The sequence below is a fragment of the Peromyscus californicus genome, unplaced genomic scaffold, assembly GCF_007827085.1.
Source record: "Peromyscus californicus insignis strain IS unplaced genomic scaffold, ASM782708v3 Scaffold_23__1_contigs__length_62951481, whole genome shotgun sequence".
In the NCBI taxonomy this organism is placed as follows: domain Eukaryota; kingdom Metazoa; phylum Chordata; class Mammalia; order Rodentia; family Cricetidae; genus Peromyscus; species Peromyscus californicus.
In genome coordinates this window covers 29,661,241-29,688,865 of record NW_026294534.1, presented here as the reverse complement: position 1 = coordinate 29,688,865, position 27,625 = coordinate 29,661,241, and the positions used below count along the sequence as shown (strand labels likewise).

Here is a 27,625-nt window from a genome sequence, read left to right as displayed (position 1 = left end):
CTTTTGGTATAACTTTAACAAAGTAAGTGGAAGACCTGTATGACAAGAACTTCAAGTCTTTGAGAAAGTAATTGGAGAAGATATCAGAAGGTGGAAAGATCTCCCATGCTCATGGATCGGTAGGATTTACATAGTAAATATGACTATCTTACCAAAAGCAATCTGCAGATTCAATGCAATTTGTATTAAAATCCCAACACAATTTTTACAGACCTTGAAAGAATAATACTCAACTTCATATGGAAAAACAAAAAAACCTAGGAAGGCTAAAACAATCCTGTACAATAAAAGAAAGTCCAGAGGTATCAACATGCCTCAGCCTGCTTTCTAACAAAACCCAGGGCCACTAGCTCAAAGGTGACCACACATACAATGGACTGGGTCCTCCCCCATCAGTCACTAATTTTAAAAGATTTCCCTATAGGCTTGCCTGAAGACCAAACTTATAAAACTATCCATCACAATTATATTATACTTCAACATTGATATTAAACTTCAATATTTTCAAATAATTCAGATATAATTCTCAGCAAGGTATTGCTAGTAATGAATACTAATAATTTGTATTTAACTTAATTATTCTTTATAAATATAACTAGAATATTTTCCAATCATTCTAGCCAAATAAGAGTCATTACCTGAGACATTGAGATGGTTTGAAAGCAACCTTTTTTTCTTCTACATGACACCCCATAAGCCTTTTATCACTTCTTCATAAAATAAAGAATCAATGGCTTTTACTGCCTTATAGATACAGATTCTGATCCAGTGTTTAATTTTCTTCAGTAGCAAATTACTGAAGATGGCAGACTGGATTTCAAAAATGTATTAGCTCTCAGATCTGGAAAGTTGAAATCCAAACTCAAGTTCTCAGCTACTACTTATTCCAGAATCAACTGGACTACGAGGAATAAACACTTCCAAGTCTCTCTTCTGAAATTTTCACCAGTTTTGGTATTTTGGGTCATTATGCTATAAATTCCAGTCTACACAAGCCATTCTCACCATGCCTTTCTCTGTAAGTCCATAAAACCCCCATTTATAAGGACAACTGTCATATTGGATTAGGAACCTATTTTACTCCAATTTGATCTCCTCCTCATTTTATTAGTTTACATCTCCAGGAAGCCTATTTTCAAATCAATTTCTATTCTGTAATCTTGGAAGTGAGGGCTTTAACAAAAATGAGGTGATGGTGAGGAGGCAGCAGACAACTTATCCCAGAGCAAAGCGAGTAAGTATCAGTCTAATGTCAGTGTACTCATCAGAGAGTAAACTTACATCTGAAGCCCTTAGTGGATGGAGCAAGGAAGATCAGGAGTTCAAAGCCATTCTCTGCTCCGCAGTGAGTATGAGCTACACAAGGCTCTTCTCCATACAATAAATAGAACAAAATAAAATGAGTGCTGTTCGAAAGTCAGAGGTAGAAACAATATGCAACACAAGAACACTGCCATAGGGAGCTGGATGGCTCAGTAGGTAACAGCACTTGTTGCTCTTCCAGAGGATTTAAGTTCATTTCCTACCACACATGCCAGAGATCCCATAACCTTCTTTGGCACTCCAGCTCTAGGTCCTTGGATACCTCTGCCTCACACCCCTTGTAGACTCCATTCAGTGCACATATCTGCATGCAGACACATGTGCCACACACATCATTAAATTAATATAAACAAATTATCTATGTTTCAAAAAAATAGCCCTGCTATCATTCAAAGGCTGTTGCAAAGACTAAAAGTGAAGTTTAATCCTGACTTAGTGAATCTTTTGGGTTTTTGTTAAAATTGTAGGCTATGATACACTATTCATGGAACATCTGATAGAACAATAGTAAGTACCTCTTCTCTGTGGAGGGAATTTCACTTTTGGTTCTATCTAAACTCCTTTCATTTCACTTCACATTAATTTATGTATTTCAATTCATTTTTAAGTATTCCAGACTACTGTGAATTCTAGTTTGACCTTTTAAGGTTATGGTAATTCTGCTGCCTTGAATGTCATCTTCAAACTTAATGAAACAGTGTGTAATTCATCTATGCCATTATTGTGGGAGACACTATTATGGTATGTAGAATTTAAACATTGTGAAGTATTCTAAGACTGTTCACTTATAAGGAATGGTCAGCTACTGGCAGTTTAAACTTCCTTTTACTATGAATCCTCAGTACTATTTGCTCCTGCATTCACTCTGTCCAGTTTATGCTCACAAAATGATAAGGAAGCAAAGCACAGGATTAAAAAAATAATGTTCTAAAATATATATTCTGCCACTTCAATCTTAAGATGCATTGCTGTGGACACTTGCTATTTTCCTTCTAAAAGTTCCTGAGCCAGAAGTGTAGCAAAATGGGCAAGTACTTGGCCCAGATACACAAGACACTGAGCTTGATCCAGAACTCAAAGTAATTATAAGCATAGGACAGCAAAATAAACATAAGAAGCTACGCTGCTGCACCAAGTGACCATGTTTTAGGCAAGGCTGCTCCTGTAAATGTCACAGGATGATCCATAGAAAGAAAACAGTAATCGATTATAAAGTTTCTAAGGCGACGATCTAATCAAGATGTATGGCAGTGCGTTAGCAACCACTTCAGTTGCTCTGAAAGAACAGTAAGTTATTCTTCAATTATGGGACACCAAACATAGTTGGCCATTGCAGAATGTGCAATGTCACAGCAACTGTCTTTTCAGCGTAACTGCCAACTAATGCATGGAAAGGACAAGAGTATTTATCAAATGGTGACATACATACTTTTAAACATTTGAAAAGCTGACTCATGGGACTAATGGATGAGCACATGTAAGGATGGACTCAACATGATGTACCTTCCAGGTTGCTGCTCCTTTTTTACATGATAAGGAGAAGGAGTTTTAATGACAAGATAATCCTTTTGTTTCCTTATAATTTGTTTTTTTCTTAATCATGAATCTGCTTTGGAAAAACCATCAATATGTCTATGCACTGAGTGCTATTATTTATTGTAATTCAGTTTTTCTGTGCTTAACTTCATTGGAAAATCCACTGAGTTTTTATTCTAAACTACCCAAAGGTACCAATTTCACAGCAACTAGTACAGCACATTGATATTAGGACTCAGCAGATATAATTTTGTAGAAATCACATTCTTAAAATTAATTCAAATTAGTGAACATTATTGAGGGATTTCTGAAGGATTTCAGTAGAAGTGGCTATTGACCGGAAACCAATCTGCCACTCTTGTGTGTTTCATGGGACTCTTATCTGTGCAGGCAGCACACTGGAGAAAGTAACCTGTGCATTCACCATACTGCCTAAAGTAAAAGTGCATATGTAGACTCATGAAGCCTGAGAGACACACAATAATTGGACACAGAAAAAGTTTAAGTCGCAATAGTTTTCATATGCCAGAAACTATGCTAAGACCTTATACCTGAATTTATTAGAATATAGGCTAAGTTACAGAAAAAAAATATAAACTAAAATGCACTAAAGCAGTGACCAATTACAAAAGTTTTTGTATAAGACATTCTCTTATACAGAAATGTGCAGGAGTAATAACTAAAGTGCAGATCAGAGGATCCTGGGAAGACTCAAATGCCCAGCTGTGTAGTATCTTGTGTTAGTATCTAAATTATCAGCATTTTCTACATGCAAAAATGAGATCCAGTTACCACAACTATATTCCATTACCCCCCAAAGGTAAAACACTCTGAAAAGCAATCCTCTTTTCAAAGATTAAAATAATTCAAATGTAATTTATCCATACTGTTGATAACCCATCAGATACAAGAAGCTACAGAGACTTGAAACATACAGCTCTAGTTGAGATTCTGTTGAAAAAAAGACAGAATTGAATTTAGGGAAAACCTTTGGTCTCTGTCTAATGACTCAGGGTCTGATTTTTTTCCTCCTTTATGCCTGGAAGAACATAAAAATCATGCCTGCTTTCTTCATTACTTCAGAGAGGTCTGCATCTTTGTTTGGTGTGGGATGGACAGGGTGCTTGACGCTTATTGGATGTTTTACCTTATAAAACACAATTGTTCCTTTAATTACAGAAACATTCAATTACCATTTATGTGCTTTACCTTTATTAATAATGTTTTGGTGAGAACTAATATGCTATGAATGTTAATTTGAAGCTGGTTAATTGGCATCTCAATCTTGGCATGATTTTTTTGTATGGAATAACTATTACTATGTTGTATTCATGTCTTCATTCAGTTTTGTAGACAATCGGGTCAAGGGAATTGGACAAGGTTCTGATAAGACTCATAGGCAGGACAGGTTGTTTCCAGAGGGAATTCTGATCTCAAAAGATGCCAGGGAAGTCATCACTCATTTAGTTCTCATTCATTCTTTCATCTATGATGTTAAAGATATTAAACAGATTTGTAAAGTCTTAAGTAGAAAATGAAGAAGAAGAAAATTTGGGACATTTCCTGCTTATATCTCATTTTTTAACTCTGGAAACTTATATAAAAATTATGTCTTTTAAAATATTTCTCAAATGTCACTTAGAATTATAAAACAAGTTTAAGCCATTAATAATGCTATTGAGCTATATTTAAATTACTAATAGCCCCTTGCACCATAATGTACATTTGAAAAAAAGTAGTATGGAATGACAGCATTATTTCCTTTTTAATGTGTTACCTTTCCATGTCACCTAAACTATTTTCCTATGATTTTACCTGCTTATGAACTATTTTGAGTAATCAAATATTTTATCTTAAAAATGTGAAGAAATAAAAAAAATATAGGCCATAAATTTATGCAATACCTGTTTTTTTATATCGTACTTTTAATTGTTCCTGTTTTAGATAATGGGCTTCCCTGGATTCCCTTAGCTCTCCAACTGGAGATTTAATTCTCATGACGGACTAGCACTGCATCTGAACTCAGAGCCCGCACTTCCTGACTCTGCACTAGACAGAGTACAAAGAAGAAAAAAAATGAGATCATGGACTTGCCTCAAGAACCACAGACTCAACCGCACTGCACAGCGGTCCTTGATGGTTCTAGATGCAGTGGTCTGCTCTCAATAGACAACCTTACTTGACTATCCACTGTGCTTGATGGCTGCTTACTGCTGTTTCCTGACGCATTTTATTTTTGGCTGTTAGAACAACCTGTACCTCCAAGTCCACCAATTAATTCATCTCAGGCCTTTGCTAGTTCTGCTCCTGCTGAGCATCTTCCCTGTGGGGATTTCTGGATCTAAATCTTGGTGTCTCTTTTCTTCAGTGTTTGTACAAAGTTCTGAAATCTTATCCAGTGATATGTCTCCTAACAACCTCTACATCACAGTTCTGTCTCAAAAAAAAATATCTACAGACAAAAATTCGCTGCTAAAATCCAGATTATTATATCTACCTGAACATAAAAAAACATAACTCTGGATTTTATTATACACAAGACATTCTGTTCATTTTTTTTCCTCCAGCTTAATCTACTCTTAATGAGTTTCTCTATTTGCCTTGGCCAAATCTTAGCTTCATCATTGACTATTTTGTTTTGCCGTACTCTCAGAGCAAATAGTCATATTTTGTGCTCTATCTTAAAATTATGACAGGATAAGCTGTCTATGTCTTATGCCCCTTTGTGGCTCTTACCTCGAATGTATACTCATTCTCTCTTGCCTGAAATATTTTATTTTCCTCTTAATGAATCTCTCCAAAGCATATTCTGTTATCTGCCTGTCTACCATTTCACAAGAATACTTCTTTTTCCAGAATCAAACATAGTCTTACCGATGAGTGTCCATCTACACAAGGCTGCCCTCTGATCTTCTCCAGGATTGACTTGTGGTTTTGTCCTAATATTCTATTCTTACCACCCTGGTCCTTTGTGCTTCTTGGAATACAGAAGTGTTCTTGCTTTACAGCCTCACTCTTGAGCCTGTGTTCTTCCTTCAGAATTCTTTAAGATGTCCTTTGATCCTAAGTTCAAATCCTGCCCTCTAATGCTAAGGCTTATATTCGGCCTTCTTCTAACTAGTCATCTCTCAAACTGATCTTGCTATATTTAATTCCATAAAGTCCCAATATAACACAATAGGACATACTGTAAGACTTATTTAATATTCATAACATACCTATATAGCACAGTATGACATACTGTAACACTTATTTAATCACCTTAAAGTACCTATATAACACAGTAGGACATACTATAACACTTACTTTGAAATTCTGTTCATTATTTGTCATTTATTTTATAAAATATGACCATTACAATGGTACATTTTAGTATCTTTAGTAATGTTTTACTCACAATAGTGATTTTGTAAATATTTGTTGGATATAGGGAAAATCATGAGATTAGTATATGATTTTCTTTCTTTTATTAAGAAATTTTCGATTCATTTTACATGCCAACCACAGATTCCCTTATCCTCCCTCCTCCCACCCCCCACCTTCCCCCCCAACCCACCCCTCTTTCCTGCCTCCTCCAAGGCCAGGTCTCCCTTGGGGAGTCAGCAGAGCCTGACACATTCAGTTGAGGCAGGTCTGAGCCCCTCCTCCCTGCACCAAGGCTGTGCAAAGTGTCCCACCATAGGCACTGGGCTCCAAAAAGCCGGCTCATGCACTAGGAACAGGTCCCGATCCCACTACCTGGGGCCCCCTATGCAGTTCAAGCTAAACAACTGTCTCACTTCTCCAGAGGGTCTAGTTCAGTACCATGAGGGCTCCTCAGCTATTGGTCTACAGTTCATGTGTTTCCACTAGTTTGGCTAGTTGTCTCTGTACTTTTTCCAATCATGGCCTGATATCCCTTGCTCATATAATCCCTCCTCTCTCTCATTGATTGGACTCCTGGAGCTCTGCCTGGGACCCGGCTGTGGATCTCTGCATCTGCTTCCTTTAGTCACTGGATGAGGGCTCTATGATGACAGTTAGGGTATTCAGCCATCGGATCACCGGAGTAGGCCAGCTCAGGCATGCTCTTGTCTATTGCCAGAAGTCTATGGTGCAGTCATCCTTGTGGATTCCTGGGAACCTCCCTAGCATTCGGCTTCTCCCTATCATTTTAATAGAATATTATGGTTTTACTATGAAATATAAAGGACAAGTGGATTTGTGGACTTAAAGGTATTTATTTTAAAACAGAAACATTTTTCTCACAAAAGTTTATAATTATAAAATAAGCTCTTGACTGTGAATATAACTTTCTTATTTTAAAGTTGTCCACACAAATACACTGACAAACCATTACACATTTGTGTCCTAAATGCCTGCAGACATATGTTATATCCATGCAGTAGGCAGATTTAAGACCTTTTCTGTCATTTACCATTTCTATCTCTATGTCCTCCTTGCCTGACATCCTCTTATTTCTCAAAGCTAAGCACTACTCATTCTTGAAGCCTCAACTACCATCTTTACATCACTTGACATCTCCCTTGAATTATCCACTATGCATTTATTTCTTGTACTCTGTACTTAAGTCCATTTATGACTAGGAATGTGAAGCTCAGAATCAAGAAGCTATGGCTTTTTGCCAAAATATATTTCTGCAAGCTACATCATAAAGCTCAGCATTTTCAAGTAGATAGAATCTTATTTTTTACCAACAGCACAGCTCCCATGGGCTCACAGAGACTGAAGCAGCAAGCACCAGGTCCTCTGCATACATGTCACTGCTGTTAGCTTGCTGTTTTTTGTGAGACTCCTAACAGTGGGAACAGGTGTATCGCTGACTCTTTTGTCTTCTCTTGGGACTATGTTCCTCCTATTAAGTTGCCTTGTCCAGCCTTGATAAAAAAAAATAGGCAAAGCTTCCTCCCTGCCTTATTGTATCTTGTTTGGTTGTGTTTGGTGGTTGTCTCTTGGAGGTCTGATATTTTCTGAAGCAGAAACAGACAGGGAGTGGAACTGGGAGTTGTGGAGGGAGGGGAAACTGTGGTTGGAATGTATTGTGTAACAGAAGACTTTATTTTTAATAAAAAGAAGAAAAGAGACATAGAAAACATATGGATTTAAAAAAAAAAGATCAGAACATGGAACCATAAAATAATTCTCCAAATTTTAAAAAAGGTTTTACATAGTGACACCAGATTTTTCAAGGATCATAATGGAGTTTGTAGTTATAAATAACAGAAACAAATGTAATATTTCTTAACTTTCTTTTAAAAGGAATGCCAAGCATAAAACCAGCTACTAATTTCTTTCACTTTCTTGGTATTCTTAAAGAGTTTAGTGAATAAAATTAAATGCAAAAGGGGAAATTTAACCTAAGAGCTTCTTTTATCACAATTTTCCATTAATCATCCTCACTTCTTGCTTAAAATATATTTCATGTGGAGGTGCTCTCTGTACATATGTATCTGGATTATCCCTCCCTTGGTACTACAGAGCATGGCTATGCAATGGGTTATACTTAAGGACTGTGGAAGAGAGAATCAAATCAAATGCTATGTGAAGTTGCTTGGAGACAGGAGGAAGTTAGCCTATATGCAGCCGTGCTGCTTCCACCCACCTAGATTATTAAATCCCTTGAAAGCACCCAGAGGCTGTGCTCACATGCAAAGGGAAACATTATGCAGCTTTCTGCCATATTTTTACAGCAAAATTTTAGAGTCACTTTATGTGGAGTTTATCAATATCACTTAGTGATCACTCCTGTATTTTGAGAAGACTTTTGTTTCTATCTGGACTAAGTTAAAGGTGCCCGGAAATGCAATTAGTTGCCTTATATAGTAATGAGTTCCTCTCCCCTGAGGCCGTTTACAAAGGTTGCCTGACATCTGGGTAGGGATATTTTAGATAATTTTCCTGAACCATATAAAGTAATTTGAAGTAAATTACCCGTATGCCTGATACTGCACTAAGTCCATGAATTCCATGATTTGTTAAATGATACAACAGAATTCCTTTAACTTTCAAGCTACTGGGTGTAATGTGAAACTAAAATGATGACCCCAGTGGAGAAATGAAGCATTAAGAACCAGGGAAAAGAAGAAAAAAAGTCATGGCGTTGTAGCTGGAGAATTTCTCTCCAGCCCCAGCCAAGCCCCACTAGTCCCGGAGCCCACTTATAAAATAAACACACAGACGCGTTTTTATATCTTAAATTAGCCCATTTTTATTAATCTATACTTTGCCACATGGCTTGTGGCTTACCGGTCGGTACCTTACATCTTCATTGTCATGGCGGTGGCTGCCCGTGTCTCTCCCTCTGCCTTCCTGTTCTCTCGACTCTCCTCTCTGTTAGTCCCGCCTGTACTTCCTGCCTGGCCACTGGCCAATCAGTGTTTTATTTATTAACCAATCAGAGCAACACATTTGACATACAGAACATCCCACAGCATGGCATTTTAAATAAGGTGCTAATACACAAATATACACAAACACACATGCACACACACAAAATTCACACATGCATATTCTGGACTATTAAAATCTCACTGACTGAAATGAAATTTCTTTTTCCAGATTATACTCATTGCCTGTCTGATTTTTGACCCCCATGTTGAGTCTTTCTCTCCAAAGGAGATAAACAAGTTTATCAGACCAGTTTCTTAACAAAATGCTTGCTCTCATTGAAACTGTTAAGAAAGTTGTTCCATAGGATATAATTGAACCTTGAAGGTTTGGTTTACTGTCTGTTCAAATGAGTTTGGGCGGTTTGTATACACTTAAGCCAGTAACTGAACTGACATTTTATAGTTAATTATTTTAGTTTAATGGGTTGATATTAAAATATTAGTCATGTTCTTGTTATCTTCATGTATTGAAACGTATGTGGTTTATTTGGTGGCAAATCAAGATAAGCCTGGGATTTCTGAGTTTTCCTTTCTCAATGCTTTGGGTAACAGCACTTGATACCATGTATGTAAGTAAACTACTCATCATTTCACCCTAGACATTTATTCCCATGAAAAGATAACCAATTTCCTTAGATTATACTCCAACTTCACATTTTACTCATAACCTTTTCTATAATTTATAGCTCTGAATATTTATAAGTTGCAGAATGAGTCAAGAAAATTTTGTGGAGATTTTAGCATTCCTGTCTGAAAATTTGTCTCCTCTGCAGTCACGGCGATATACACTGAGTTCACTTTCAACTCCCAATCAATCTCAGTGCTTTCTCTTGCAAAGGTTGTTGGATTCTTGGAGTACTCTAGAGCTGGTATCATATTAATTCTTTTATTTCCTTATGTTAAGGGGTAGTGGCCAGTCTTCTTTTTAACTGCATCTAGTTTCGCAATTTAAACAGGGGTTTAGAAGGACATTTTAAAGTTTATTGTAGCTTTTGCACTTTCTTAATAATTACACAAACTTTTTCTTTGCCTCAGGGTATAATTACTGAGTGTGTTTTACATATAATTCACATCACCTAATGGACTATACAGTTACAAATTGTGTGAAGACTGTGATTTAGAAGATTTGTTTTCAATAATTAAGGGTAGCTAGAAATAACATATTAAAATGTTCCTGTTGAACAAACGACAAATGTAGCAGTATTTGCAAAAGTGTATCATTATAAAATTGTTATTCAGTGCTTTCAGTCAACGTTACCTACATTTCATGACCCATGAAGAGCATACTTTACTAATTATCCAAAACAGGAAGTATTATACATTTGCAATAAGCCATTTTTATTCATTATTCATATAAGAATGGTTCCAAACATAGACAGATAATCCTCAGTTTAATTCAGTTCAATAAAACAGAATTAATAGATGATTAAAGGTAGACTCTTTGGAAAGAACCAAAATTAAAACCTCTAGCTTGTGAAAGCAATTATACATTAAAACCTAAAGTTAGAGTCTAGTTAAAAGATCACACATTTGTTGAGAGCTGTCAGTGAGGCCCCCTAGCTGAGTGCATAGTACACTGCAGGATTTTAGTAGATGCTCTCCTGGCATGAAGCAGGAGGCTGCCTCTGCTTGAGCTCTCCTAGCTGTAGGAATACACTCTGTCCTACAAAGACTCGTGTTTTTTTGCTTGTCTCTGTTGCTGTTGAATCTTTCCATTCTTTACAAATACAACCCGGCCTTTATCTTAAAAGCTCAGGATTGCTCAAATTCTAGGGCCTTGGTGCTGGGTCTATGGCTTCTGTGTCTAATAATCCAAGCTTTGTACTATAAATCTTAAAGCCTCATTTTCCTAGTTCAGGAAAAAGAAAAGAGAAGGCTTGCTTGGTCTTACATATAAAAAAGCAAGTTTCATAGCTAATACTTTTCAAAATCTGAATTTGAAATCCAACTCTCAAAGCGAATGTTTTTCCCTTGATCCCTTTGGATAATCCAGATAGTTTGCCCTAAAACATCAAGAATTACCGATGTTTGCTATTCTGTTTTTAAATTTTTATTCTAATTAAAATATTATTATATAATATTCCCCCTTTCCTTTCCTCCCTCCAATCCATCCCATGTTCCATCTTTTCAGCTCCTCCCATGTTCATCCCATTCACTTTCTCTCACATTTATAGCCTGGACTTCTTTTTGGGGGGTTATTATAGTTTTACACACACACACACACACACACACACACACACACACACACACACACACACATGTCCCATACATTTATACACATAAATATATAAATATAACCTTCAGAATCCATTTAGTGTTGTTTGTATTCCTATGATTTCAGGGCTGACCACTTGGCACTGGATAAGAGAATCATCCCAGAAGAACTATTTCTTCCTCTCTTAGTAATATCCTTTACTATCTGTAATTCTTTGCATAGGTACTGTGCTCCATGTGGTATCTCTCTTCCAAGGTAGCAATTTTATTTGTGGAAACTTTGTTCAGGTCTTGTTTGTTGTTTAGATACCATGGGTGAAGCTCCTCTATCAATTCTAGGAGACACAACCCCACAGGAGACTTCTTGACTTCTGACTTTTCTAGACTTTGCATTTTTTTTCTTCTACAGTGTTCCCTGAACTTTAGGTTCAGGAGTGTTTGTTTATTTGTTTGTAATTGAAAATTGATTCTTATTTTATACAATACCTCCTGACCACTGTTTCCCCTCTCTCAGGCCTCCAAGAGACAACAACCCAACATGGCCAAATAAGACAAAAGCCCTCACATCAAGAATGGATAACACCACCCCATTAGGAGCAAGAGCCCCAAGAGCAGACAAACAGTCAGAGACACACCTGCTCCCACTTTTAGGAATCTCACACACACACACACACACACACACACACACACACACACACACACACACACACACACAAAAGCTGATAGCTATAAAATATACACAGAACTCGTGCGGACCTTTGCAGGCCCCATTCTTGCTTCTTCCGTCTCTGTGAGCCCCTATGAGCCCTGCTTAGTTTATTAAGTCTGTCATGTTCTCCTGGTGTCCTTCTTGGGCATCGCACAATCAATTGATCACTGTATTTTGACCAGTTGTGTTTTTCTGTAATGGTCTCTTTCGGATGCAAAGAGAAGTCTTTGGTAAGGAGTAACAGCTCCACGTGTATGTGGATATAAACCGAAGTGTTTCAATGCAGTTAGTATGATGGTCTAGTGAAGTGGTTGTAGGGGGTTCTCCTCTACCCATGACCTCACTAGCCCCCAGTAATTGGCTGGGTATCTAGTACCAGGAATAATTACTCTCCTGTTGAGAGGACCTTAAGTCCAATTAGACAGCTGTTGTTTACCACGAAGATATGAGTGAAATCATTACACCCTTAGGGTTATTGTGCCATAATAGTCATTGTTGTGGTTAATGGGCATCGCAGCTTGATAGAACTACTGATTGCTTCCCTCCTTTGGCAGCCTGAATAGTGTTTTTTGATACTATGATAGCTAGAGCTCAGGAGGTTGGTTTTTAGGCCCATTCCAACTTGAATATTCCCAGCCATGGGTTTGAATTGTGTGTTGTCCTCAGCAATAGGGAATTACCTTCAACATCAGGGAGGCAAAAGGGGCAACACTAATAGGCTGTACTGTTTTGAGATTCTCTTAGTCTCAATCCTCTGACCAGCAACTTGAAAGGAGGTTTCTCATGCCTGGTACTTGGGGTTTTGTTAGTCCGGACTCTTTGGGGAGCATTGTCACCCCAAGTAGCACAACTTCATTAAAGATTATATATATGCATATTTATAAATATGTTATAATATATTATATATAATTTTATAATTATAAAATAACATGATTTCTTAAGGCTTTTTCTACCATTCTTGGTGTTGTATATTCCTCTTTCCTTGTTTTTTGTCTTAAAATCTTTTCCCCTTCCCAAATAAAATCCTACTCCCATATTTTACCTTTCCCTTCCTATCATGTGCATCCTGTTATATTCAAAGGTTGTAAGTCCCAAGAATTTACATGAATTTACATATATTATTCAGAGTATACATACTGCAGAGATACTAATGTGTGTTAGTTTGGTTCATGAGTAAAAAATCCTTTGTAACAAAACAATTTTTCTTTCTTCTTGTTTACTGGCTACTGAATAACCACCAAATGATGTTAACATACAATGTGTTTGTTTTTCAGTGTTAGAGGTTGAGTTCAGGATTTTTGTGTCTATTAGCCAAGATCTCTTCCAACAAGCCCCATCCCTACCTTAAATCACATTTTACTAACCATGTTCCCTATGACCTAGTTGATATGTTTCAGTCTTCTATACTGTAGAGAATCCTGGAAATTTACCTATAACTGGAAACATTACTTTATGAAATATATTAAAGGATAAAATAGTTTCACTTATTGTTGTTGTTAACAGTGTAAAAATACAGCTGGGCATAGTATAACACGTGCCTTGTTTTGGAAGACTAGAGATTGTAGAGAGACAATTATTTTCCTGTTAGCATTCAGAATCCTTTTATAGTTAAACTAGCTTTTCAAGAAAGAGTAAAATACATAACCTTTGATAAATACATACATTTTAACATTTTTTATGAATAGTTGTTTTAACAAATTTGTTAAATAATGGTTGAGATGATAATTGCCCCTAGAATATCAATCATATAAATAAGTTGCTTCTTTGAAGAAAGTATCATTAGCTACAAGTTTTAGTTATAAGAATCAAGTAGTAGCTACTGGTTTAAAAAGAAACATACTGAGATCTCTGAGGTGTATAGTTGCTAATTTTGAGATTAGGCTCACAAATTATTATTTAGCTTTCCTAACAACTCTCAGGATCTTTGTAAACTGATTCTAGACATAGTTCAACACACTAGGCACACACAGTGAGAGTCAGTCTTCAATAATTAAATCAAGGCATAATTTGCAAGCTGCATTCTTGAGACAAAATAAATTCTAACTCTGTAGATGCCTAAAATCACCTGCAATTCAAAGCAATCTATTTGTATGTCTGAGATTGAAATATTTTCATTTTTCTCATCTATGATTCTTAGTATTGATACACATCTGAATTAACATGATATACTTTGTTAGATTTTTTTAAAATATTAGCTGCTACAGATAAGTGGTCATGTTACTTTAGACATTGTGGAAATTCAGCTGGACATGGGGCACACACCTTTAATTCTAGCACTCTGGGTACAGAGGCAGGAGGATGTCTATGAGTTCAAGTCTAATCTGACTACATAAAAAGTCCCAGGACAGTCAGAGCTACGTAGTGAGATTGTGTCTCCAAAAATGTGAAAATAAAAGGCCACTCATGCATACACAGTGAGATTATACAACATGAAATGAGAGACTGTAAAGTGTGCACACACATGTATCACCAAGACGTAGTTCAGAAATTAAACACATTTAGTAAAACCCAAAACCCTTCTTATTGTAGAGACTGAAATATCACATTATCCAACAAAAGTAGTATGCATAAAAAAAACTCCAAAAGCCTAGCATTAGTCTTTTTTGAATAAAAACTGCAACATATAAAAAACAATAAACTCAAGTGAATCTTAATTGTAGCTATGCAGCTTTTTGCTTTGTGGTTTGAGTGTATTTGCTGAGGTAACAACCTTTTATCTTTTGCTCCTTACTCTACCCTACCCTGTACCACAAACCCAAATTAACCCAAGAAAACATCACACAGCTACCTTCCTCATATCCATTTTTGGCAATGCTCCCAAATCTGGAGAACAGTGGAACTTGTGAAGAAGATGAAGACATAATGTGTGATGTAGGAAAATGAATTTAAGAGTAGAAACTAAGGAAGAAAATACTCTAAGAGCCCGAAAAAGGGGATTCACCTTCAAAAAGGCATACAATAGGAATTTTTTTTCAAGTTAGGGAGAGATAGTTACTCCTCTGGTTCTCCTTTCATGTTCTTCCAGTGAGAGTGGGATAATGGCAGAAGGCGGAGCTGGAGAAATGACTAAATTATAGAGAAGCACAGCAGGAGCTTTCACTCTCTGTGACTTTCTTTGTCCTTTTGTTGTCAATATCTTCTTATCATGTGTGATAAGGTGTAAACAAGTGTATTTCGGATGTAAATCTTTAGATCTTCAGAGCCACTGCCAGTTTGGGTCAGGTTCTTGCCCATCTTTTCTTCTCTTGCACCACTGGTGGCACATTTAATGTGTCCACTATTGGCTGATTCTGTGTTTCTTGACTGAAACTGACCTTTTACTGCCAGTCTAGTTGCTTAGGTAGTTGCCAGGTGACTAGTTTCCACCACAACCTTATGTTGATTTATAGGCCATCTCAGAATCAAAAGTCCTTCATCCTTTTAAATGGATGATGCAAAGGTCACAGCACTTGCCAAGATCTCCATGGCTTCTCTCATGTCTTCCTAACTCTAGCATGCTTTTTTTTCCTGCAAGTTTAGCTGCTACTATCATTAATCCAGAAAAGAGATCATCTTAATTCTTTTGAGTCTCAGGATACAAAAAATTCATCAGCAACATGATGAGATCTCAAGTTTATTTTTGGTTTCTATGATAAACTAATAATAAACATGGAAATAAATATGTAAATATTCCAGTATTGCTGAGCACTCATTCAAAGCTGTGGCAGGTTGGATATTTCTCATTAACTCATTTTAATTTTATTAATTTGTGACACATTATTTTTATATTTTATTATTTGAGAATTTCATGCAATGAATTTTAATATATTCACTGTAATTTCTATCCTTACTTACCTTAAACAAACCCCTACCTCTCTATCCCTCCCCTAGATTCATATACTCTTTGGTTTTTATATAATAAACCATCAATTGCAATTTATGATGTTCATATTCTTCTTGATTTGGGGCCCTCCACTGGAGCATGATTGACCTACAAGGAGCCACATCCTTAAGGAAAAGTGATTTTCCCTCCCCTGAAGCAATTGAAGCAATTTACCATGAAAAGAAATCCCTTCATAATCCATGCTAGAATATTGACTGTCTTGATTTGGGGTAAGTCTTATTCAAGCAGCCAGAGCTGTGAGTTAGTTATTGCAAAACTCCTCTTATGTCTAGAATACACTGTTGTGCTCTGGTCTTCAACCACCTTTGACTCTTAAAATCTTTTTACCTCTTCCTTGATGGTAGTCTTTAAGTCTTGAAAGGAGTGTCTGCATGCATGCATGCATGCGTACTTAGGAAGCTCATAAAAAAGTGGGATTCCATATAGCATTTTCAAATAAATTCTTGGTATTAGTTATCCCTCCCCCAAACCTCTCTGCCATACCCATTCATTCTTCTCCCCACTTCAACTTATTTGTTATTATTCACATTTTCGCCTACATATCATCTTTGTTCAACTATTTCCCCTCCATCAAGATCTTTCTTCCTCCTCCACAATAATAATTCTTTTCTAGTTTCCTGGATTTTATTAAGTACTCTAAATTAAATACACAAATCTAAAATCCCAAATGCTAGAATTCAATTATGAGTAAGAGTATGTGACATTTGTGTCTTTAAATTACTTACCAGATTGCCAAAGAGACACCCAAAATACTATAGGCTAATGCTATCGCCCTTGGTTGCCTTGCTAATAATGTAAGAAACAAGTCTTAACTACTACAGATAATGTACTTTTAGAACACAGGACAGACAGGACCTCATATAGATTTGAACTGAAAGCCTCCACCCTGGGGCTAGTTTTTACAGTACCAGAAGACACAAAGTTTCCAAAGTAGGGAAGCAATCAGTAGTCCTACTGAGCTGTGATATCTATGAACCACAACTAAGGTCAGCATGTGATAGTCAAATAGGTGTAATAGTTGGCACACCCAACTTGGGTATAACAAACATCTTCCTAATTGAACTTAAGACCATTCCACACAAGATAAACAATACCTGGTACTCACAATGTAGCCAACAACCCAGTGCTAGTTAAATCATGGATCAGGAAGGAAAACCTCCAGTTTCACTTTACTAAATAAGCAAAATCCCTAACTAGATTCTAAATATTGATCCCCATACTCATCAAGGAATCTTGTCTTTGCAGTATATAGAGACCATGACAGAAAGCCAAAACCAATCGGAAGGCAAAATTGTAGAGCCCAGTTCCAACTGATATATCTAGAATGCCAGTTGAGCACCTAAGCCTAGCTGTGGAATAATGGCAGAAAGACCTGTAATAATCAAAAGAAGAGGAAATTTTCTGTGATATCTAGAAATTTCAGGGAAGCTACAGCCGTGAAGGTTCACTAATCTGTTCTCCTTAACAAAACATGAACAAGAAAGACACCAATAGACATGCATGCTAACATAGAAGGGAGGAAGCTCAAGAGGCTTCAGCCCTAGGCAGCTAAAGAATATTGAGAATTAGAGAAATGAACCAATCCCCAAAAAGAGCACATCAAGTTGTATTTACATATTTAGGAATTTGTTATGTAGATACAGATATATAGATAAATATAAACATACATATACATACACGTAACATCAATTTTTAAAAAGAGGCCATTAATTTTATAGAGAATAACATAGGGTACATGAGACAGGTTAGAGGGATGAAAGGGAAGGGAAGAAATTATGTAAACTATATTAAAATCTCAAAAAGTAAAAATATAATAATATAAATAATATTCAAGGCTACTAAAAATTTTCTAGATTTCAATTTTTAAAGAATTAATATGATAGGATAGTGGAAATCTTTGAGTTGCAATACAATGAAAATTATCTGATGTTTAAACAGTATTTACATTTTTTTCAAAATTACATACATTTATATAGAATTTTTTGTCATATACATCCACCACTACTTCCTTCTGACTTTCCTAGTACTCTCCACCATATCTCCTTCCAAACTTATGACCTGTATTTTCGTTGTACATTTTGTTATTAACACCGGGTTCTAGTTACTGTTGCCTATGTGCACATGGATAGGAGACTATCCAATGGAAAAAGCACCACCTACCATTGCATATATTCCCAAAGGAGAGAGACCTTCCCTTAACAGTCACCAACTGTCAATAGCTTCTCTGTCAAGGGTAGGGCCTTATGGGTCCCTTCCCCTTCCATACTGGAATTTTGAGTAGGTTGATCTTTGGAGGGTCTTGTGCAGGTAGCCTCAGCTGTTACAAGTTGATAGAAGAAAGAGCCGTGTTGTGTGTGGTTGATGTATTGTGTACCCCAATAAATTTATCTGGGGGTCAGAGAACAGAACAGCCACTAGATACAGAGGCCAGAAAATGGTGGCACGCATACCTTTAATCCTAGCATTCTCTGTGTTCAAGGCCACACTGGAAACAGCCAGGCATGGTGACTCAAGCCTTTAATCCCAGGAAGTGATGGCAGAAAGCAGAAAGATATATAAGGCATGAGGACCAGGAACTAGGGCTGGTTAAGCTTTTAGGCTTTTGAACAACAGTTTAGCTGAGATCCATTTGGATAAGGACACAGAGGCTTCCAGTCTGAGGAAACGGCATCAGCTGAAGAATTACAAGGTGAGGAAGCTGTGGTTTGTTCTGCTTCTCTGATCTTCCAGCGTTGACCCCAGTACCTGGCTTCAGGTTTATTTTTATATTAAGACCTTTTAAGATTCGTGCAACAGTTTTGTCCTGAAGAAAGCATCGCATAGCTTGCTTCCCTCTCCATAGGCATTTAAATTCTTCCTATCCCCTCATCTATGATGATCCCTGAGTCTTGGATAGAAAGAGAGTGATGTGTCATCCACACTGATCACTCCCAGCTACTTTACTTGGCACATTGATCATCATTAACTACTGCCTAGCACAAAATAGAAGCTTCTGTGACCAAAGTTGAGAGCATTCTTCAACTTCATGTCGCCATTTCCAGTGGCAAAGTAGTGTGTTCCTTGACATGTGTCATCAGTCCTTCACAATGCTGTTAATTCCTTCATATTTGCATCTTCCCTTCTGTTGAGGCAATATCTGTGTTTGCATATTATAATATCTAAGAGATGAATGCTATCTTTTCCTTTTATGAAACACATTTCTACCTCTTGGTACTATCATTTATATACACCCTATAATAGAGACAAAACTTTGCCTCCACCATTTTAAGGTGAGACCTGGATCTTAGAATTAAACCAACATGAAGTAGATGATGATGAAGATGACATACCAATATGATATCTATTTATCTAATATATTACCTTATATAAATAAAGGAATGCATGAAGAAATGATAAAAAACAGACATGATTTTGTTGTTAAATTGAAAAACAAAGTATTATATGAGGAGGGTAAATGATTGTTCTGATTGTTCATTAAAAGTTTAACTCTTTGAAAGATCTAATTATCCTAACAATGTTTGATTTTACATAATTCTCTTAGACAAAGTATAACTATATAGTCTTATCTCATCCAGAACTTAGTATGCAGCCAAGGCTGAAATCATGTCAATCCTCCTGCTTTGGCATGTTAATTTCTGGAATTATATGCATACAATATCAAACCTGGCATATTCTTAACCAAAGCAACTACTACAAATATACGTACTAGGGATTCAAACATTTTTTTTTCCTGGCATTGTTTTCAAGACTAAAACAGAAATGGGATAGAAGGATATAGCACTCTCTTGGTTCTCCTGATCTTCAAGTAACTTGAGGTCAATCTAGTCTGTATGTCAAAGTGACTTAATTGCAGAATATGCCAGCTGCACTCTTCCAGTCTTCATACTCACTTAAAAGACTCTCCTGCCTAGAAGTCAGTAACTTCTCAAACTGGATGTGAGTCTCCTACATGCCCTGTGCTCCTGACTTATTAGAGGTTGATGTATGTTTTCCATGCAAGGTTGAATCCTCAAGTTTGTTTATATTTGGCACTTTGATCAAATATGATTCTCTGGTTTAAGCTATTAAAAAGAAAAATCATTGTTTTCTGACAAAAGATGAAAGCAGCACAAATATATGCATATAAATATAAATGTTTAAATTATATTTTGACAGCATAATCATTTGGCTAGGCACCCACAGTAGGCTCCCAATAAGGCCAGTGAACTTCTCAGTCCTAGGCTTTAGACCAGGTTACAGCACCAAGCATGAACTCTCTTTTGTGAAACAGGCTCATATTAAATCACAAAACAGCTGGTTTCCCCATCAATTGCATTCTACTGTTTTACCAAAATGTGCAGCTTTGTTTGCAGGCCCAAGTTATTTTCTATTATTAAGTGTGGTGATATTTTATTTGTGCTTTAATAAATAAAGCTTGCCTGGAGATCAGAGGAAAAAGCAAGCCATTTTAAGTAAACAAAGAAGTCAGGCAATGATGACACACACCCTTAATCCTATCACTTGGCAGGCAGGGATCAGTCTGGATCTCTGTGAGTTCAAGGCCACACTGGAAACAGAGCCAGATGTGGTGGCACATGCCTTAAATTCCAAAGTTAGATTCCCAGAGCTCAGCCTGGTGCCTGCCGGTGGATCTCTGTATCTGCCTCCATCTGTCACTGGACAAAGGCTCTATGATGACAGCTAGGTTATTTGCTAGGCTGGTCACCAGAGCAGACTGATCCAGCTGGACCAATGCCAGCAGACCAAGGTGGGGTCAACCTTGTGGATTCCTGAGAGCCTCCCCAGCACCCTGCCTCTTCCTATTCCCATGATGTCCTCATTTATACAATTGATGAGAGAGAGGAGGGATTCTTTAGGCAAGGTACATTAAGATCATGATGGGAGGATGTGCAGAGACGACTGGCCACACTAGTGGAAGCCCATGAACTGTGGACTGGTGGCTGTGGAGCCCCCATAGGACTGGACTAGGAACTCTGGATACGGAAAATGGTTGTTTGGCTCGAACTGTTTGGGGGCCACCCAGGCAGGGGGATCGAGATCTGTCCCTAGTTTATGGGTAGGCTTCTGGAATCCGGTGCCTGTGGTGTGACACCTTGCACAGCCTTGGTGCAGTGGGAAGGGGCTTGGACCTGCCCAGGCTCAGTGTGCTGGGCTTTGCTTACTCCCCATGGGAGACCTCAATTTGGGGGATGTGGGGATGTGGGGTGGCTTGGGGGAGTGGGAGGAGGGAGGAGGGAGGAGGGAGTGGGTCTGTGGATAGCATGTGGAGTGAGTAGAAAATTTCTTAATAAAGAAAAATGAAAAAAAAAAAAACCAAAGTTACTTAACCATGGAGGTCTGGAGGTCTGTACAGAAAGAGGAAGTGATATAGCTGGACGTCTAGAGCAAATCTGATGGCAGAACACTAAGGCATATAGACGTGAGTAGACAGGAAGTAACTCACTTTTGGAAGCTGCAGAGTTGGTGAGGTAAGGTTGGCTGGTGGCTTTCCCTATTTCCCTGATCTCTCTAAGGCTTTTATCCCTATGTTTGGCTCTGTGTTTTTTTTATTTAATAAGAATGTTTAGAAATTTATCTACAATTAAGTATTTTAGTTTTGAGATTATAATATTATGCCATTTCTCCCCATCCCCTTTCTCCTCCTCAAATTCTCCCATGAACACTTCCTTGCTTTTTTTCAGTGTCATAGCCTCTTTTTGTACTTGGTTTTAAATGGCTAGATTTCATGTTGCCATTCTTCCAACATCTGTCAGCCTCATGTAGTATTTATGAATGAATGAAATATAGCTCAAAAGTTTAAATTGAATCTAATATTTTACTGAGTACTTCTGATCTAGCCAAGTATAATGAAGACTTAGCAAGAAAGAAATGTTATCATGTGCCTAAATATCATCCTTTAAATGAACTTGTCTAAATTATAAACATCTGGTGAGAACTATTTTTTCTGTTCTCAGGTAATTTTCAATAAAATCCAGTAACTTATTTTATTGCAGTAATAACTCTAACATTATGTAATATGGAAATAATGTAATATGAAGGCAAATAAATGAACAAACTATTGCCATAGGCAAAATCTTGCTTATTCAAATCATAAAAGGATTTGATTTCCATATTATTTCAATCTCAAATGGAATCTATATTTAACCGAGGCAACCATTAAGATCTTCTAATTACATTGCCTAAAAATAAAATTATACATAATTCATCAAACGTTTAAAAATATTTCATAAAAGAAACAAATATTTGATCACTTCCTTGTAAAAAATAACATCAAGAATCAATCCTTCTATTATAATGAATTTAAAGTTTGAGTTCCTTTCCTATTGCTGATCCACTTGAACCAATTTCAAATACATTGTTGAAAGAATTCTAGTATTACTGTAAGTTCAACAATCTTGAAAAAGGTCAGATCTTTCCGTGTGTGATTATTTTAAACACTGAAACTTCCAAATGACAGGCTCATGTCCAGGTTCCTTTCAGTTAGCACATCTGTTAGGGAGACTTTAAGTAAAACTTGTAAGTTGAAAAGAACGTGCAATAAAGTTTAGATATGTTTTCTTTCTTCCATATGCAACATTTGATATGATACTTTTGAAAACCATTCCTTTAGGATATGTTTTACTGTGGTTATCTTTTTTTGTGCTCAACATAATTGAGTGAAAAGTATAAAGATATGCTTTTTCCTATGGCTAGTAAACAGTGATGCTGCAATCTTAGTTCTCATTATTTGGACCACATAATTTTTCTATTTTTCACTGGAAATATTCAGAAAACTGATTTTCTCTCTTACAATAGGAACAGTGATTCTTGTATAAATACCCTGATTCAATGTGTAGCCGCAGTCTTTAAATATTTTAGAATAACTGTCCTAGTTAGATTTCTTCTGTCATGATAAAACCCTGAACCAAAGCTACTTGGAGAGGAAACAGATTATCTCATTTTATATTTTCAGGTGAAGAAGTCCATTATAGAGGGAGGCAAGGCAGAAAGACAAGAGCCCTAAGAACCTGGAGGCAAAGCTGATTGGGACTGTTTCTCCCAACTCTCTCTACTAACTTGCTCTCCATGGCTGGCTAGCTCGCTCGCTCTCTCTCTCTCTCTCTCTCTCTCTCTCTCTCTCTCTCTCTCTCTCTCTCTCTCTCTCTCTCCTTTCTTTCTTTGTTTCTCTCTTGCTCTCTGTCTTGCTCTTTCTTCCTTAAGTTAATAGTTTCTCTTTAGAATAATCCTGCTTTTCTTTTATTGAAAATAGATTTTTTTCATTTAGTATATTCTGATTTTGGATTCCTCTCCTTTTCTCCTCTCAGTTCCTTTTTAAATTTTTGAGATTACACTATAATTATATCATTTCCCCCTTTTCTCCCTCCATACCCTCCTCCCCTTGACTCTCTTACAAATTCACGGCATTTTGTCTCTAACTGTTGCTCAGATTGCTTTTTTAAAAAATAACCCAGGACCACATGCCTAGGTGTGGACTGCCTGCTCTGGAATGTCCCCTCCACATCAATCATCTGTCAAGAAAATGGTCCACAAGCATGCCCTCAGGCCAATCTGATGGAGCAATCTCTCAGTTGCGGTCTCCTCTTCCCGGGTTTCTCTAGTTTGTGTCAAATTGACAAAACTAACAAGTACATTAATACTGTAAATTTTTAATTGTTTTATTGAAAAGTTTTCTTTATCCATTTTACATCGCAACCATAGTTTCCCCTTTCTCTCCTCCTCCTGCTCACCCCCAGCCTTCCTCCCACCACACCTCCTATTCTACTCCTCAGAGAGGGTAAGTCTTCACATGGGGAGTCAACAAAGTCTAGTATATCAAGTTGAGGGATGACTCAGCCCCTCTCCCCTGTATCAAAGCTGAGCAAGGTATCCCTCCACAGGGAATTGGATCCAAAAAGCCAGTTCATGCGCTAGGGATAAATCCTGGTCCCACTGCCAGGGGCCCCACACATTGCTCAAGCCACACAACTGTCACTCACATTCAGAAGATCTAGTTCAGTCCCAAGCAGGTTCCCCAGCTGTCAGTCTAGAGTCTGTGAGCTCCAACTAGCTCTGGTCAGCTAATCTCTGTGGGTTTCCCCATCATGATCTTGAACCCTTTGCTCATATAATCCCTCCTCCCTCTCTTCAACTGGACTCTGGGAGCTCCAATCAGTGCTTAGCTGTGGATCTCTGCATCTGCTTCCATCAGTTACTGGATGAAGGTTCTATATGACAACTAGAGTAGACATTAATCTGATTACAGGAGAAGCCCAGTCCAGAGACCCTCTCCACTATTGCTTTGAGTCTTAGCTAGGTACATTCTTGTTTCCTGGGAATTTCCCTAGCACCACATTTCTCCCTAACTCTATAATGGTTCCGTCTGTCAAGATATCTCTTTCCTTGATCTCTCAATTATTTATCCTTAATTTGAAATTCAAAATTATTTGTTTACCCTGCAGTTCTAAAATGCTTTATTGAAAGTTTAATGCCTGTACTGAGTATGTTTTAATCTAATCTAACCCCCATTTTCTCCCCTTCAGTTCCTCCCTATCTCCTCCTTCACTTGTCTATCGCAATGCCCTTTCCTCTGTCCTTCCTTTTATTTATTTTTTAATGAATTGATTCCACACAATGCTGTCTGTGTGAGAATGAGTGTAGGAACATGTGATGGAACACAGATAGCCTTTTATGAGATGGTTCCCTATAGATAACTCCCCAACTCCCAGCAGCCATTGATTTCCAACAACTTCTCAGGTAGGGATAGTATTATAAGCTCATGCCACATTTATACTGGCTTGATCTTCTGCAACTCTGATGCATGCAGACACAGCTGATTTGAGCTCATGTGGGCTTCTGCTCTTTAAAGTCCAGCAAATAATAATTTGCTACAAAATTTACTACTTCTGGGTCTCATAATCTTTCTACCACCACACTGAGGATGATCAGTGAGTTTTACAAGCTAGGTGTCATGTTTAGAGGATAGCACTCCACAGCCTCTTATCATCTACTAGTAAGTTGTTGATGTGTTTGTGAATGACACTAAGCACCTGGATGTTCAATATATGTATTCTTTCACTTATCAGTGATGACAGAACAGTCCAATACAGTTGGACTGAAAATCTGTCCAGACACTTCTGCTTCCTGTTTTCTTCTCTTGATTTTAATAGATCTCACAAATTTGGAATCATTAATGCTTTCTCTTTTAGAATTTATACTTCTACCACATACTGTGTATTTAAAATGACTCAGTTTGGATAGGCAGTTGAACTTCTGAATTGAACAGCATTCAAGAACTCATGTGGTACATGACTACTGCCAAAGTTTTCTGCATAAATGTTGTGATAAATAGGGAGAGTGAAATAATCTGTTTGAAAATTGATATTTTATACAAAAAATTTATTGAATAATTCAATTATTGTTTTTAGAATTAATGTTTTAGAAATTACATTCTTCATAGGCCCTAAAGGAAAAAGATACTTTTCTTTGTGATGATCATGTTTCAGAGGTAAAAAGAAAAAAATCAGTACTCAAAATTTGAAATCTGAAGACAATTTAATGAGAATAAGAGACATCATGTGTAACTTAGTATTGTTAGGAAATGCCAGAGATAAAATATTATTTCCTTTTCTTGATAGGAATCTTTTATTTGATTTCTTTTCACATGTATGTATGCATTTATAATTTTGTTAAATTGCCAGGAAAGTTGGGTGAAACAATTTAATATGCACTTGTATAAATGAGAAAATGGGGGAACAGAAACCAATCAAAGAATAGAGTGATTTGTGTTTAAATCTAGAACCATCTAGACTACAAATTTAATAATTTCTCCATTTTGATACTTCTTGATTATATGATTAATATGCAAGTAGTATCATCTTGTGTTAGAAAGAGTATTTCTATAAGACACTAACTTATGGTCTGGAGTCTGTACTTTCTGAACAATGTACCAATTGTTTCTAATACAGAATAGTTTCTACTATATAAACACACACACACAAAAAAAACACTACCATTCTCACTAATGACCTCAGCAACAAGGAATTAGTAATATCATGGGATTTATGATTTGTACCTCCACAAATATGTATCTCACATTTTTATATGCTACATACTTTGCTCCATAATCTATCTATTCTCTTATCTATCCATCATCTACCATAATTAAAAAAAAACCTACAGATATTTCCATTAAGAGTAACAGGATAGTAGGAAAATGAGTAAACACATTTATATTTTAAGTACTGTGAAAAAAAAAAACAATGTCATAAAATAGACAAGAAGATGTTTAATTAGTATACTCATGTAGCTCCTGGAATATCGGTTCCCAGGGTACATAGAAGGACAAAAATGAGTCAAAATGGTGAGAAATTGGGAAAAGAATTTAGTCAACCTTGACAACAGCATGAGCCAAGTTCTTGGAGACACAGAGCTCATTACAACACAATAGAACTGTACATTCTTTGTGGTTAGAACTTAGACCACATAAGGAAGGAGGTGGCATCAAAGTTAGGACATGATAAAAAGTGTAAACACTGCAAACATCGATGGATGTAAATCAAGAAATAGAAAGAAAACCTAGCTTGATATCTAAAGTAAATCAAGTTAGTAGATAACAACCAGATTATTGAAGACAATGGGCCATTATGTAAAAGGAGTGATAAATATAGAGGCTATTTTAGCAATTTTAAAGGAATCATTATACCAGGCACCTAGGTATCAATAGGAAGATTAAAATACAATTGATTAATTACTGGTCTACTGTAAAGATAGAACTGATAAGATAGTGTAAAATTATGTGTGTTATTAATGGAGAAATATACACCAGGAATGATACTCAGTTTTCTGAATGTGTTGAAAACATTTGCTAAAAATTACCCAAACTCAAGATAGACCAAAATCCAGAATGGTGAGGGGAACTATGCTTGAAGTCCCACTGCTATATGAGGAGCTATCAGCAAAATATATAACTTCTGGGAGGAGGAAAGTCTGTTTTGTTTAAAGGTGATATTTTATTTTATTTAAAGGTATTAAATGTCTCCTGGTAGGTCCACCCTGCTCCAGTAGGCCACACATCCCAGTATCGGAAGCACAATTGGGTTTCTTATTAAAAAAATAAGAATAGAACACAAAGTTGGGTTGGTAGAGAATGGGAATGGATCTAGAAGGATCTGTAGGAGAGGAATGAATATGATAAAAATTCACAAAATACATTATACACATTTCTTAAAGAACCATTGGGTATAAGTTGGGGGAGTATGAACCTTAATCAGAATATATTGTATGAAAAAAACTATTTTCAATAAAAGAGAGAGAAAAATTTTAAATAAACATTTGCTAAAAGTTTGGCTCTTTAATGGTGTATTAGTAAGTATAATTATGGAATTTACTTGTGGCAGAATTTTTTTTATTTTATTGTTCAGCAAAAAAAATGTGGGTATTGTTCATTTTCTTTTTTGTGGTACATGAAATGTTCTATTCTGCTTCCTACCTCAAGTTTTCAGTCCTACTTTCTCTTCACGATGATGCTTACAAAAGAATCATAAAGAAACATTGGCTAAACAAGCAATGAAAATTGGAAGTAGTTATTTCCCC

At 36.7% G+C, this 27,625-nt stretch overlaps 1 protein-coding gene across 5 annotated transcripts in view; it reads left to right on the top strand.

The window, feature by feature from the left end:
* The window catches only part of Sgcz (sarcoglycan zeta), a 1,001,745-nt gene that overhangs the window by 575,066 nt on the left and 399,054 nt on the right, over positions 1-27,625 (top strand). The gene's annotated exons all lie outside the window — the stretch shown is intronic.